The following is a 16,649-nucleotide window of genomic DNA, read 5'->3' on the forward strand; positions in this document are numbered from 1 at the left end:
GCACCCCCCATGGTCCTCCATATAATATAATGCACCCCCCATGGTCCTCCATACAAAATAATGCACCCCCCATGGTCCTCCATGCGCTATTATGGCCACCAGTCACTGATTTAAATAAATACAATACTCACCTCTCCTCTTTCCACCCGATGCTTCGGTCTGCTGAGCCTGTGATGTGAAGTGCCCCACATGTCAGAACAGCAGGCGCGCTGTAGTGACGTCATCGTGCTCACTGTTCTGACACTTCAGACTCCAAGGCAGAATGATGGGGGTGAAAGCATCAGCTGACGCTCCCTCCGCCATCATCATTTCTCGCGCAGATGGTCGGAGCCTCCACCACCATCATTCTGTGCATTTGGGTGCTGACAGGCTCATGCAGGGCTGCAATCAGGGCATTAGTGCCCTTACTGGCGTATGGGGCCCGGTGAGCAGTGGGGCCTGAACAGGGCCCCCCGTCTGCTCACCAGGCCCCAGCAAACTGAATTTGCATCCTCGGACGCAGGTTCACTTTAAATCTATTGCCGTGTGGGAGTCTTCCCGCACAGCAATAGTTAACAGCCACCATCCAATCACAGGCCGGCAGCTGATGTCAGTGCACATGTCGCTGGCGTATGACGTCAGTGCCGGCCTGTGACTGGCTGGCGTTCGCGCTTCCTGGCAGAGTGGTTTTTCAGCCCATGTTGATACAGTAGTCGTTTCACTGTGGAAAGTCTTTTGCTTTTGTCCTTGGGTTGATATGCACATGTCGAACCAAAGCACATTCAGCTCTGGGACACAGAACCTGCCTCCTTCCTGAGCTGTATGATGGCTGCACAGTCCCATCTTGTTTGTACTTGTGTATATTTGTTTTTACAAATGAACGAGGCACCTTCAGGTATCTTGAAACTGTACCCAAGGATGAGCCAGACTTGTGCAAGTCCACAATTCTCTTCCTGATATCTTGGCTGATTTGTTTAGACTTTCCCATGATGCTACACAAAGAAGCAGTGTGTTTCAGGTGTGCATTAAAATACATCTACAGGTGTGTCTCTAATGAACTCAAATGTTGCCAAAAAAACTATCATAAGTTTCCAAACACATGACATCATCATATGGACAGTCCAGAATTGTTTAAAGGCATAGTAATCATCTTAGTGTATGTAAACTTTTGACTTTGCACTAAGTAGTAAAAATGCCTTAAAACATTCTCTCTCTCTCGTTATTCTGGCATTTGACAAATTAAAAATTATGGTAATCCTAATTGACCTAAAACTGGAAAGGTTTATCCTGATTTCATGTCAGATATTGAGAAAAACATGCATATATGTCTTTTTATATAGTGTACTAGATGGTGGCCCGATTCTAATGCATCGGGTGTTCTAGAATATGTATGCGGCCGACCGGGCGCAATCAGCAAAACGTTGTTTAAATTTGGCGGCAATATCGGTGATTGGTCACGGGTGGCGGCCGCGACCAATCAGCGAACTGTGTTAGTGAGGACCGGAGAGCTTGTTTAAATTTGGCGATAAAATCGACCAATCAGCAGAGCGTTGTTTAAATTTGGCGGCAATCTCGCTGATTGGTTTTTCGGCCGGCGGCCGGGACCAATGAGCAGAGCGGTGTTTAAATTTGGCGCCAAAATTGCTGATTGGTAGCGGTCGCTGGCGGCCGCGACCAATCAGCACAGCGGTGTTTACATTTGGCGCCAATCTCGCTGATTGGTCGGCCGACGGCCGCGACCAATCAGCAAAGCGGCGTTTAAATTTGCAGTCTATATCGCTGATTGGTCGCGGCCGGCCACCGTGACCAATGAGCAGAGCGGCGTTTAAATTTGCCGTCCATCTCGCTGATTGGTCGCGGTGGCCGGCCGCGATTAATCAGCAGAGCGGCGTTTAAATTTGCCGTCCATCTCGCTGATTGGTCGCGGTGGCCGGCCGCGATTAATCAGCAGAGCGGCGTTTAAATTTGCCGGACATCTCGCTGATTGGTCGCGGTGGCCGGCCGCGATTAATCAGCAGAGCGGCGTTTAAATTTGCCGTCCATCTCGCTGATTGGTCGCGGTGGCCGGCCGCGATTAATCAGCAGAGCGGCGTTTATATTTGCCACCCATCTCGTTCATTGGTCGCGGCCGGCCGCCGCGACCAATCAGCAGAGCCTTGTTTAAATTTGGCGCCAATCTCGCACATTGGTCGCGGCTGGCGTCCGCAACCAATTAACACAGCAGTGTTTAAATGTGGCGTCAAAATTGGTGATTGGTCACGGCCGCTATTTAAATGTGGCGCCCAAATCAGTGATTGGTCGCGGGCAGCGGCCGCGACCAATCAGCAGTGCGGTGTTTAACTTTAGCGCCAAGATCACTGATTGGTCGCGTGCGGAGAGCGACCAATCATCGAATCATCTTGGTGAGCATCGGGGAGCGGCGCTGCCTGTGCGGGTACTTCCGCTGCGAGAACCCGGGACATGAGCGGGCGCTCGCAGCAGAAGTATCCCGACCCGCAGCGGGGCTCCCGGGTCCTGTCTTCCGCATGGAGGTCAGCGACGTCGGCGGTCCATCCGCTGCTACCGGCCGGGAGATGAGCGCCTCGCGCCGCTCATCTCCGTCCCGCAGATGGGTCCGAAGGTCGAGGTCCTTCTGCTGGTACCGGCCGGGAGATGAGCGCCTTGCGGCGCTCATCTCCCGGCTGCATCGCTGCTGAGCTCCGTCCCGCAGATGAGCCGCTAACGGCCGCCATCTTTTTTCAGAAATCCCGCGGCGCTGATTGGCCGCTGCCGGACCAATGAGCGACGCAGGATTTCCTGGACAGACAGACAGACAGACAGACAGACAGACAGACAGACAGACAGACAGACAGACGGGATAAGACGATTATATATATAGATGTAAACTTCTGGTTTCAACTGTACTTAAAAAGAGTATTGGATATTATAAGAAATGTTTAATAGGTTAGAGTAGAGTAGGGTCCGGCCAGAAGAGTCTACCTTGTCGTGACGTGTCGCTTAAAAAATCTTTTGGCCAAAACAAAAGCTGATGGCTATGTATGTGATGTGGTTCAATGGGAACTGTTAACGTATGATTGGTGAGGGCGTGGTGCAGAAGTGGAGTTTTTCCAAGAGTGCTCGGTGGGACTGTGGAAGGTTCGAGCGGTGGAGGCGGAGCAGGTGTGGAGCCTGGGGCAGAGTCTCAGGAGGGCCCAAAAATTTTGCCAGTATGGGGCCCTGAAATTGCTGGTGGGAGCCCTGGGCTCATGGGCCCCATAGCAGTGGCGTGGCCTGCCATCATTGGTGGTACAGCACTGCTGTCCCCAGTGGGGCTCACAATCTAGATTTCCTATCAGTGTGTCTTTGGAGTTTGGGAGGAAACTGGAGGAAACACATACAAACTCCTTGCAGATGTTGTCCTTGGTGGGATTAGAACCCAGGGCCCCAGGGCTGCAAAGCAACAGTGCTAACCACTGAGCCAACGTGCTGCCTTACATCTGCTATGGCAGTTTTCTTGTTAGCGCTCGAAATTAAAAAGGTTGTCTATAGCTTTAATATTAATAGCCTGACATCATTCTAGTGATTAAAGGGTTTTTCCCACGAACAACAGTTCATTTTAAAAATTTTCTTTGTCTGACCGTGTACGGAACATACCACAGCTCCTGGGCAGGGGAGGAAGCAAAAGACTATACAGACATTACAGCAGGGGATCGAAAAGGATTCATTTTGTGATGTAAAATATTTCACTGCCTGTTTTTAAACAATATTTGACCTCACAAAATGAATCCTCTGTGATCCCCTGCTGTAATGTCTATACAGTCTTTTGCTTCCTCCCCTGCCCAGGAGCTGTGGTATGTTACGTACGGACACAGACAATTTTTAAAATGAATCCCTTTAAGACAAGCTATGGAAAGCTGATCATGTGGACCAGCTAGTGTCTACGTTATCAATGAAGAGGATGAGACACAACCTTTTCTTTGTAGTAATCTGCAGTGGTCCAGAGATTGAACTCCCATCAATGAAAAATTCATGGATGTTCTAAGGATTCGCCATCAATATGAATGTCGTGTAAACACCTAATGTGAAGATTTTTCCCTATTTTCGGCAACAACAATTTTTTTTAATATGAAATAATTGTCTTTAACGTTATTTGTAACATTGTTAGCAATAGGAGAAATAAACTAAAGCAGATCATAAAGCAAATAATTTGTGGGTCTATTTTAGTTTTTGGCTTGCTCTTTGAGATCATCATGTTCATATTCTGCACTCCTTAAATGTGTGTGTTATGGAAAAATTAATTCACAATTTTTTCTATAGAGCATTACATTTACAATTTTTTTTTCTTCTATTTCTGTTCCACCAGATGGCAGTACATCACTAGTAATAGTGACAACCACTGAGGACTCTCAGATTCCAATATTGTTCTATCTACTGGCTAACACGGTATAAATATTCTTTACCTTAGTAATAGTGACATAATTTTCATTCCGTTTTCTCCTAGCAATGGAAGGGTGTATCATATATTCATGATTTTTTTTTAAACAAATTGTAAGACTGCTAACAGTGTTAGATAAGCCATCTGTAGAGGTGTTTAAACATATAAGTCACCTGATGAGACTGGTGTTCTTACTTTGCAAATCCAAATCAGAATAATTGTATAATCCTTGATGAAGGTTTTCTCACCTGATATTAAATTGCTCATCTTCACATCATGATTATACAGGCTTTCTGACATAAAGTAAATGAGTATACCAGCCTCATCCAGTCTAAAAGATCTATTCACTGACATGTATTTTACAATGTGAAATCTGGTGACAGACCCGCTTTAATAAGTTGAAAAAAAGGCGAAACAGTAAAGTCTTGGCTGTAGGACTGAGCTAAAACTTTCTATCAACAGGATAGAATGACTGTAGAGAATTCGGTATCTTTCCAGTTCTTCTGGTAGAAAAAGCAGGAGCTTCAGGATGCCACATTGTTTACAAAGCTTATGCTACCAATGCTATTTACTTTGTTGTTAGCCTATAGCTACGGTGGTTTCATTCTACAATAATTCCAACCCCCCTTCCTTCTTATGGATGCATGCTTAGCTTAGTTGAGTGTGCATGTGTTCTAAATAGGGAAAAGGAAGTACGAATTGCTAACTCTAGCTACTTGGCGTATAGTACAGAGCGGCGGCTGCACAGGTGTAGAGCTGCTGATTAAAGGGAATCTGTCACCCCCTGGGCGATATCAGACCTCTACTATGGGCATACAGGGTATAGAAAAGTAAATCTATACATACCTGTATGGTCCAAAGTAGAGGTTTGATTGCAGGGAAATCTGTTTTTATAAACTCCATTTTGCACAGGCTTGGCGTCCCCCGGACGCCAAGTAATCCCCGCCTAACTGTTTATTATTCACCGAAATCCCTACCTATATGCTTAGTTACCATGTTATCCCCCCCCCCCCCCTCCACTGCACGTCACAGGGCCCTGTGAAGTGCACTGTGCTCCCTGACTTCCCGGGCATGCGCAAAGCGCCGCTCACATAGAGGCGCTTTGCTTCCTCCCGGCCCCAAATCTCTGTGCACTGCGCCGCAGGTTTCTATTGCGCAGGTGCTGGGGGTCACTGTCACTTCCTGGCGCCTGCGCACTATAACCCTGCGGCGCAGTGCACAGAGAGACGGGCCGGGATGAAGCAAAGGACGCTCTATGTTATCGGCGCTTTGCGCATGCCCGGGAAGTCAGGGAGCACAGTGCACGTCACAGGGCCCTGTGACGTGCAGAGGAGGGGGGGAATATGGTAACTAAGCAAATAGTCGGGGATTTCGGGGAATAATAAACAGGTGGGGATTTCTTGGCGTCCGGGGGACGCCAAGCCTGTGCAAAGCGGAGTTTATAAAAACAGATTTCTCTGCAATCAAACCTCTACTATGGGTCATACAGATATGAATACAACAGGAGAAACAGAGTTCATATAGGCATAAAAACAGTATAGCTTTATTAAATGCAAGATAATAAAAAGGCCACAACAGTGGCGACACCAAGTAAATCAGATTACAAAAATACAGTACATGGTAACATTCGTATAAAGTATATGTAGCAAAAGCCCCCCCAAAAAGAAAGAGGGGAGTGGTAAGCGGAGAGCATATGGAATACACCATAAGTAAAGGGTATCCGCACAAGTGTGCAGGTATGCATCAAGTGTCAAGAAAAAATTCCAAATACCGCTTACCAGTCACTAATATGGTAGGGCCAGCAGAAGAAAGGTGACAAGTAGATCAAGAACAGGGTGAACTTAATGCACCAAGTGGCCAAAATGGAGCCTCGACGCGCGTTTCGCCCCGATGCAATGGGCTTTCTCAAGAGGCATAGACTTGTGGAGGTCAAGGACCTTTTTAAAGTTTTTTCATGCGGTCACGTGACCGCAATGTTAGTCACGTGACCGGAAGTAAGTAGGTGACCGATGTTCGTCGGCGCATGCGCTGGGCGCCAGAAACTGTCGGTGCGGGCAGAATCCGTCACCTGGCAACGCGCATGCCGGAAACACATGATACGTGAACCGGAAGTGTGCGGCCAGAAGAAAGACGGTCATGCCCGGGCCGAGAGCAGCGTGCCCAGAGCGCATGCGCACCGCATCGTATGTCATCTAGTAACATAATGGCCAATAGCTGAGGCCGGCATTCTAAAGGAACAACAAAGGGTCAAACAGTCATAAGTTCTGCAATGCATTATATATATGAGCATAAGTGGACAATAATACAAATCACAATAATATAACATCAAATATGTAGAGATGTCCATGTATACAGTACACAGGGCCGGTCTCATTAGATCCAGTGTTGTTAGTCAGTGCATAAAATAGGATGCGGTTCCGTTCTCATGCTATATGTGGACAAAAGAAAAAAGGAGCCAAGAGAAAAAAAGGAAAGAAAAAAGAATAATGATTAAAAGATAAAAAACAAAAATTAAAAATACCAGATAAGTATTAGGAACAAAATAGCCAAAAAGGCCAAAATTGGTTGTATAACATCTAAGGCGGAGAACGATATAACAGGCGAGGCCCATGTCACAGGAAGGGGGCAAAGCTAAGTGCCTCATTAAGGCCCCGAGGAGACATGGTGTTCAGACATACAATCCATTTTGCTTCCTTTTGACCAAGAGCCTTTGTCCAATCACCTCCACGGGAGCCAAGATGTAAAGTATCAATTCCACGCACCTTCAGAGATTTTGGATCGCAGTTGTGTTTGCGTTGAAAGTGACGCGGGATAGTTTTTAGCTCCCGTGGGTCGGCCACCGTTCTGGCCGCGCCAATGTCGCGCACATGCTCCCGTATCCTCACTCTTAGCTCTCTCGTGGTCAAACCGATGTAGATTAAGTTACAAGCACAAGTTGCGTAATAAATAACATGGGTTGAACCACAGGATATATAATTACGGATTTGGTATTCACGAGAGCCGTCGGATGAGGAAAAGGAAACAGAGCGCACGGCATTGCGCACGCCAGACAGTGGCCGCAAGGAAAAAAGCCAATCCTTGGTCCTCGGGACCCAAAAGGGTTGGTAGGTGGGGGAACATAATGACTCCGTGTCAACATGTCACCCAGGTTATTGGCTTTCCTGGGTGTCATGAGTGGATAGTCCCCCACATATTCTCGTAGGGAGGGAGACCAAGGATTTAGAAGTGACAAATTATATATTTTTATTAAAGAGGTGTGTCAATCTGGGGCATGTATTTCATTTTGAAAGAATATGCCATTTAGTGTCTGGGTCCCACCAATAGGAAACTTGGGAACAGGAGGTGATTGCATATGCTGACCTCCCTATTTATTTCTCTGGAAGTTCTGAAAATTGCCAAGCAACCTTTTTTGGCTCCAGAAAACGGCGCATACTTGTGCTGCGTTCAAGGCGCTGCACATAGGTGTTCAATGAACACATGTGGATTCACCGCATCCTATACATTGCACCGATAGAATTTCTCTTGCAGAGACTAGCGTCTCTGCAAAAGAAATTAATATGCTGCGGTCTGTGAAGACACGCCGCATGTCCATCTCCGCGGGTGAGCAGCAGGAGCACAGAGACGCATAGTGGGCATGGGATTTCTTGAAATTCCATCCACTATGCTCTAACATCTGGCCGCTGCAGATTGCACACAGCGCAAGCGCGCTGCGTCCAATCCACAGCGTTTACTGACCGTGTGCGAAGTCACCCACCTGACAGTGTATGTAGTTTACTGAGCACAATCCTGCTGACAGGTGCGCTTTAAGTGAAAAAAGTTTGTATAGGAGTTTCTAAATCTTCTACAAAAAATGCTCCATTCTCACCCTGGTGGATCGTTGACCCACTTCGCCACGGACTGGTCTTACCCTGGAGGGTTGTGGCTAAGAAGCTACCTGATATTCACTAGAGCTCTTAATGGTGGAGTTGGACTTGAGCTGCAGGTAGCCGCCAGGTCCCATGCCTAGGGCAGTCCCCGGTACTACAGCAGCTGACCCCAAGGGTCAGATTAGCAGAAACGCACTCGGAGTAAAAGGCAGGACCGGATACACATGGTACTGACATAGTACTTTATTTCCTGCCCCCTACACAATCTTATTATGTATGTGTAAGCGTGGTGGGACTATACTGTCATGTTCCTACCCCTGAAGACCCCAATTGCTTCAATATGCACAGTATCCTGCATCTTTGTATATACAGTGGGGAAAAAAAGTATTTGGTCAGCCACCAATTGTGCAAGTTCTCCCACTTAAAAAGATGAGAGGCCTGTAATTGTCATCATAGGTAGACCTCAACTATGAGAGACAAAATGAGAAAACAAATCCTGAAAATCACATTGTCTAATTTGGATTTGTCTGATTCTGTGTTGCCCAGCGACAGCCCCAAAACATCACTGCTCTAGAGGAGATCTGCATGGAGGAATGGGCCAACATACCAGCAACAGTGTGTGCCAACCTTGTGAAGAATTACAGAAAATATTTACCTCTGTCATTGCCAACAAAGGATATATAACAAAGTATTCAGATGAACTTTTGTAATTGACCAAATACTTATTTTCCACCAAAATTTTAAAAAAATTTCTTTCCAAATCAGACAATGTGATTTTCAGGATTTGTTTTCTCATTTTGTGTCTCATAGTTGAGGTCTACCTATGATGTCAATTACAAACCTCTCTCATCTTTTTAAGTGGGAGAACTTGCACAATTGGTGGCTGACTAAATACTTTTTTTCCCCACTGTACTATGTCATGTAAATTGTCTTGTAATGTACAGTATAGGGTGTATAGCGCTAGACCTAATGTGTAAGGTAGGTAGTATAGAGATAGTGACTGTAATTTAGGTAATGACATTAGGGTAAGCTAGAGTTGATGTTTGGGACTAGACCATAGTGGGAAAACCTTAGTGTTATGGTGAGTGACTGCTTCCTGTAGGTAGTTAGAGTTGGAGTGTAATGTGAGCATTGCTGCTGTTAGGTTGATCCACACTAGAAAGTGAGACTTGCAGATAGGGTTAGAGAGATAATAAAGAAGAAGTGACTGACAAAATATAGTGGCCTTCCGGGAAGGGGGCATCTGTGGAAAGAACGCCAAGTCATAAACCTCGGGGCTCACAACGCCGAAGGTAACGTTCCTAAACAGGACTGAGTTCGTGAGACTAGTGGGGGGTCCTGAGCGGTAGATCCAGGGCGCCAGTAGTGGAAGAAATAGGACGCGGAACCGCTGAGCGAGAAGAGAGACTCACTGATCAGGAGTGTGATGACCGGCTGGGTTGTGGCGACGTAGTGTACTAAACAGTGTGTCTGCAAAGCCCTGGAGTAAAACTACAGAGGAAGGTCACGGTGTGATGGTGAATGCTTTTTACTGTAGAGGAAACGACCATAAGACTTTGTGCCTGCTATTCCTTGTATATATCCTTTGCCAAGTTATTGTTCATTAAAGATTCTATGTGTGAACGACAGCCTCCTTTATTGAATTGTAGAACCTATGATCCTGGCCACCCCACACCACCAGCTACAGGTGGCCTGCACTGGTGTGATGGCCACACAGCACAAGCCCACACACCCAGCCGGAACTCACACTTTCATGTAGCGTGCCGTTGCGAAAAGGAAATGAGTAACTCACCCTCGGTACACATGTATGTAGTGCCAGCTAGGCCAACTTAAACCTCATGTCTATGGGCAGCAGTCTACTTATTCCCTTCTTGGAAAATGACTCAAAAGTACCGTATTTTTCGGACTATAAGACGCACCGACCATAAGACGCACCTAGGTTTTAGAGGAGGAAAATAGAAAAAAAAATGTAAGCAAAAAATGTGGTCATGATGCCCTGTTAAGTGAGAGGGGTTCTGCTGCTGACACTGTTATAGGAGTAATGTCCCCCAATTCTGTTAATACATGGCCCTCATCCCCATCCTAATATGCATGGCACCCCAATCCACCATCCTGGTATGCATTGCACCCCAATCCCCCAGCCTGGTATGCATGGCTCCCTCATTCCTCTTCCTGGTATGTATGGCACCCTTCATCCTGTTATGTATGGCCCCCCTCACACCCATTCTGGTATGTATGGCACCTTCATCCCTCTTCCTGGTATGTATGGTACCTTCATCCCTCTTCCTGGTATGTATGGCACTCTTCATCCCTGTATGTATGGCCCCCCTCATCCTGGTATGTTTGGCCCCCTTCAACCCTGTATGTATAGCACCCCTCATCCTTCATCCCTGTATGTATGGCCCCCTTAGTCCCTGTATATATGGCTCCTTAGTCCCTGTATGTATGGCCCCCTTCATCCCTGTATGTATGGCCCCCCTCATGCCTCATCCCTGTATGCATGCCCCCCCTCATCCTTGTATGTATGGCCCCCTTCATCCCTGTATGTATGTCCCCTTCATCCTGGTATGCTTGGCACCCCTGATCCCCATCACACTGCACAGAAAAAAAATAAACTTTCATATTCACCTCCTCTCTCCTGCAGCGCTGTGTTCCGCTCTGTGCCGGAATAGTCACTGCTCCCCACGCCGGGACTGCGTGCGTGGGTTGCAGTGACCATTCATTCTCCCTAATAGCGTGCACGCCATGGGCGTGGGGAGCAGTGAATATTCATTTTCTTTAGTAGTGGGCACAGTGTAGGCTGCAGCAGGCGGCTGCTGCCTCCTGTGCACCGCTACTCTGCCGCTGTCGCTTCCCCCACATTCCCCACCACCCACAGCATTTATGTATATCTGACTTTAAGACGCATCCCCCTATTTCCTCCAAAATTTTGGAGGAAAAAAGTGCGTCTTATAGTCCGAAAAATACGGTAAACAGTCACTTTTATATTGATCTGTGAAAATCTGTGTTCCACTTTTATTTCAGTTTTTTGCCTTTTCATATAATTGATATGCATTATGCAAAAAAAAAAAAACTGGATTCCCTTGTACAAATGTAAATCTTAGGGCCTTAATTGGGGTTAAAATTCCTGACATCAGGAATTCCACATTTTGACCCAAATGTATCTTCATATTTATTTTCTCATAATAGTAAAGATGGATTAGAACATTTAGTATCCTCCTACCAATTCTTACCTTTCCCATCTATGTTTATATTCTGACGCCAACAACCAGAAACGCCCTTCCTTACTTTGCTTAGGCCTTTCCTTCAGAAATGCATTTACTTTCTAATCTTTGATTATTTGAAAGTGTAACTCTATCAGTGCCGCTAAAGTCTGTGGACCACAGCCAAAATATTTCCTCAGTCACTAGTGTTGTTGATAACTAGTGGTACTCCTGAAATCTAAATATATAGATGAGTCATTCCAGACAAAATCTACTTAGTGCCAGAGACTCTACAAGTATTCTAAAGAAATCACAAAATAAACAAGAAAGGACCTGAGTTACAGAAACCATAACATACATGCACTGAAAAGATAAACACACAGAAGTAGATGTTATTGTAAGGATCAGTTCATGACAGTATACAGCATCCACCTGAAAAGTGCTGTTTTTGTGCAGTTTTTAATTTTCTTTAAGCCAAAATCAAATCCGGATTGGATCCAAAAACTAGGAGCAGTATAAGTCTTTTCTGTGCTCAGTCTTGCCATTGTGTATGATCTGTGACATGAAACAACCACAAGCTCACCTTTGTAGCAGTTTGGCTGTTCCTCACCAGGTTTAAAGCCTCCCACACACCTGTTTGACTTAATGACTTTTTCAAGCTACATATGAAAATTATCATCACCACCTGTTTGGTATAATTAGTCAGTTATATATCTGACTATAATCCTACAAAATCCCTGACCCCCTCTGAAGACGTCTTGGATCCTGGGTGATGAACGCTGTGGGAGAGAGAGTGCAGCACCAGCACTCTGCTTCTATCTACACTGCCGTAGCTTCTAACTGAAATAAGTTGTCGCCAGGGCGGCGGAGATAGAAGAAGTGAGTAACACAAATGCCGCCCCCTGATGGCGATTCATTTGAGGGCGGTGTTAGAAGCTGTGGCAATGCTGGTGTCACTCACTACTTCTATCTCCACCCCCTGACGACATCTTCTTTCACAGAAGCTGTGGCAGCGGCAGAGTACCAGCACGGCACTCACCTCTCCCACAGGGTCCATTACCCAGGATCCACAACGTACTCAGAGGATGGCGATGCAAGAAACTAGTGAGTAACTGTAGTGCTCACCCCTGTGCTGTCTTGTTCCAGAAAGGGTGATGGACGCTGCAAGGAGTGAGTGCTGACCCAGCCTCCTGTGACGTCACAATTGAGACTCCTCTCAAACGAAACGTCACAGGAAGTACAGTAAAAAGCACATATAGGGAAAAGTGCAGTGTATTGTGTAATAAAGTGAATTACAAAAATGGATTGGGTGCAAGGATAGATATTTAGAAAATATATTTTAGTTGCTAGACCACCCCTTTAATTATTCGATAAAAATAAATTGTTAACGCTTCTGGTGTTGAAAGCATTCTTACTTTGCAGCATTTTTCTGTATATGTATATATTGTAAGGTGGCTAATGGACACATAGTTGATGGGATGTATGTATCACAGAGATGGCTGTCCTCTTTGATGTAACCCGGATTGTTGCTCTAGTGCACGTAAGCACTAAGAGGACTGTTTGGTGCACCTGGGAGCCGGGTTACAGGTAGTTGGAGATATGGGCGGGTCTAGCTACCCACATACCTCACCTCTGGGTGTGGTTAAGGTATAAAATGAAGGTCATTCTTTGGGACATGGTCTGTGTGTTCACTCGGCTGGTGTTCACAGTTCGGGACCCAGTCCTTTGTCTGCCCTTATTCACACAGAGGTCAACTTTGACACATGGTAAGGTTTTTTATATTAGACAGTGTAGAACTTTCCCGAACAGATCCACCTCATCGCGGTAGGAAAGATTTTATACTATTTTTGATCAAAAACAGTGTTACTAAGAACCCTATTTTATTTAAATGTACTTGCTTTTTATTTATTTACAGCAGGGTTTATGTTCATTTTGCTTCTTGTAGGTTTTTAATTTTTCTATACGGTACAGACCAAAAGTTTGGACACACCTTCTCATTTAAAGATTTTTCTGTATTTTCATGACTGAAGGCATCAAAACTATGAATTAACACATGTGGAATTATATACTTAACAAAAAAGTGTGAAACAACTGAAAATATGTCTTATATTCTAGGTTCTTCAAAGTAGCCACCTTTTGCTTTGATCACTGCTTTGCACACTCTTGGCATTCTCTTGATGAGCTTCAAGAGGTAGTCACCGGAAATGGTCTTCCAACAATCTTGAAGGAGTTCCCAGAGATGGTTAGTGCTTGTTGGCCCTTTTGCCTTCACTCTGCGGTCCAGCTCACCCCAAACCATCTTGATTGGGTTCAGGTCTGGTGACTGTGGAGGCTAGGTCATCTGGCGTAGCACCCCATCACTCTCCTTCTTGGTCAAATAGCCCTTACACAGCCTGGAGGTGTGTTTGGGGTCATTGTCCTTTTGAAAAATAAATGATGGTCCAACTAAACGCAAACCAGATGAAATAGCATGCCGCTGCAAGATGCTGTGGTAGCCATGCTGGTTCAATATGCCTTCAATTTTGAATAAATCCCCAACAGTGTCACCAGCAAAGCACCCCCACACCATCACACATCCTCCTCCATGCTTCACAGTGGGAACCAGGCATGTAGAGTGCATCCGTTCTCCTTTTCTGCGTCGCACAAAGACACGGTGGTTGGAACCAAAGATCTCAAATTTGGAGTCATCCGACCAAAGCACAGATTTCCACTGGTCTAATGTCTATTCCTTGTGTTCTTTAGCCCAAACAAGTCTCTTCTCCTTGTTGCCTGTCCTTAGCAGTGGTTTCCTAGCAGCTATTTTACCATGAGGGCCTGCTGCACAAAGTCTCCTCTTAACAGTTGTTGAAGAGATGTGTCTGCTGCTAGAACTCTGTGTGGCATTGACCAGGTCTCTAATCTGAGCTGCTGTTAACCTGCGATTTCTGAGGCTGGTGACTCGGATAAACTTATCCTCAGAAGCAGAGGTGACTCTTGGTCTTCCTTTCCTGGGGCGGTCCTCATGTGAGCCAGTTTCTTTGTAGCGCTTGATGGTTTTTGCAACTGCACTTGGGGACACTTTCAAAGTTTTCCCAATTTTTCGGACTGACTGACCTTCATTTCATAAAGTAATGATGGTCACTCGTTTTTCTTTACTTAGCTGCTTAATAAGAAATCCCACTTATTAAACCTGACAGGGCACACCTGTGAAGTGAAAACCATTTCTGGTGACTACCTCTTGAAGCTCATCAAGAAAATGCCAAGAGTGTGCAAAGCAGTCATCAAAGCAAAAGGTGGCTACTTTGAAGAAGCTAGAATATAAGACATATTTTCAGTTGTTTCACACTTTTTTGTTAAGTATATAATTCCACATGTGTTAATTCATAGTTTTGATGCCTTCAGTGTGAATGTACAATTTTCATAGTCATGAAAATACAGAAAAATCTTTAAATGAGAAGGTGTGTCCAAACTTTTGGTCTGTACTGTATCTACGCTTGCACAAGATCGATCTTCCTACAGAGCATTCATCCATCAAGTCGCCATGGCTTCAGATCGATCCAAAGGTCATTAAAAAAATAAAATGTGACAGAATTCTGGTGCAATTTGTGCCAAAAACTGACTTGCACCAAATTTAATTTTGGTTTTAGACACTTTTTGAACCTCGTCCATCAACGAGATGTGGCCTGGCTGGAAAAGGGGCATGATCTAGCAGAAATGAGCATGGTCTGAATGCAACACTGTGCACTGAAAAGAAAAGCACAAATTTCTGGAACAGAGTAAGCCAAGTAGTAGGTTGTGTAAACTTAAACTAGACAGTCTTCAAATGACCCACAGTTATCAAAGTGTTTTATGCTAGACTCTATACTGCACCATCTGAAAATTAGACAGTATTGATAAATATGCCCCAATGTGTCTATCATCTGTGTGATTTTTAAAATGATGATCAAGTGTTCAAAAAGTTGCCACAAATTAAAGGTACAATTGTGTCTAAATGTATAGGACATGCCCTTTGAATATATTCTTTGGATATTTCCTAAGCAGTCACAAAACACAAATTTACCCTGAAATAACAGCATCAAGTACTAATGCCAGTAGTGGTCTAATGAACATATACTGTGAACGCCTTTTATACATTTGGATTTTTAACTTATTACTGAAGTCTACTATCTTGTTAATTATAAGTCTACATTGCCTGAACTAAATCAACAGGCACGGAAAAACGTATACAAGGTTTTGTGCCTAGTGCAAAGCTTTAGGAGAATTTGGAAAACTATACAAAAAAATAATCTATTTTTTTGTGCTGCTCGCCTCCTTTTAATTGTCTGCAGATCGGTAGTGGTCATAGACTTTCTGCGTGTGCAAGGAAGAGCAATTCTCTCCTATGTGCGCACTTCTTCGGGGTCTTATTAGTAATCGATGGGAGTCTCTGAATCTGAACACCCAGTGAGCTGCAGACAATTAAACGGACACAAAAAATATAACATTTTGCCCCAGACGTTTAGATATTCTTCGGTGTATAACACAACGTATCCGTTTTGTGAGGAATGTTACTGTAAGTGACACACTTACTTCATTTTATTAAATGTTTAGCCTTCTTTCTATAGTTAGTTTGTGAAGATGGATCAATACAAACTTTTTCAATGTTCCTAAGATTAGAGTCTGGCACAATTGCGCATTTTAGTAATGAAGAATATTGGTAAAAATGATTTGTCTGATAAAAGAAAACATACAAACAAACTGTGCTAAATGTCTACATACTGTGACATTTTGCAAATACGTTAACTAAATTGATATTCTCATCCTCATTTGCTACATTATATTACTAGAGTATGCCATAAGATTATTATAAGTCAAGGTATGATCTCTAGGATCCAGATAATCCTGAAAATGAAAGGAGAGTGGGGAGACCTACAACACAGCTTCGCATCATAGCATCATTGTGATGGAGTTTTTCTACTCCTTTCTATTAGGTTTACACACAGCCCTGTAGTGGTGAAAAAGTTAAGAGGATATATGCTCATATTGATGCCCCACTGCTTCTCCATCTCCCGCCAGTCTCCTTTCCTTTTCTTCCAGTGTGGCAGTGCTTGACAGCTGCAACCTGATTGGCTGTAGCAGTCACATGCCAACTATGCCAGCAGGAAAATAAAGAAGACCAGCAGGGAACATGGCCAGCGGACGGAGGAGTATCTGGACAGCAATAGTCTA

The 16,649-nt window shown here is 44.7% G+C and overlaps 1 long non-coding RNA gene across 1 annotated transcript in view; it reads left to right on the top strand.

Moving 5' to 3' along the window:
* The window catches only part of LOC141157398 (uncharacterized), an 88,468-nt gene extending 73,109 nt beyond the window's left edge, over positions 1–15,359 (top strand). The window contains exons 2-3 of the long non-coding RNA XR_012247791.1: positions 4,322–4,401; positions 15,089–15,359. This is a non-coding gene — a long non-coding RNA (uncharacterized lncRNA). The remainder of the gene's footprint in view (positions 1–4,321; positions 4,402–15,088) is intronic.
* The last annotated feature ends 1,290 nt before the right edge of the window (positions 15,360–16,649 follow it).

This window comes from Phyllobates terribilis, unplaced genomic scaffold, assembly GCF_046119375.1.
Source record: "Phyllobates terribilis strain yellow unplaced genomic scaffold, ASM4611937v1 Scaffold_8__6_contigs__length_399053987, whole genome shotgun sequence".
Taxonomy (NCBI): domain Eukaryota; kingdom Metazoa; phylum Chordata; class Amphibia; order Anura; family Dendrobatidae; genus Phyllobates; species Phyllobates terribilis.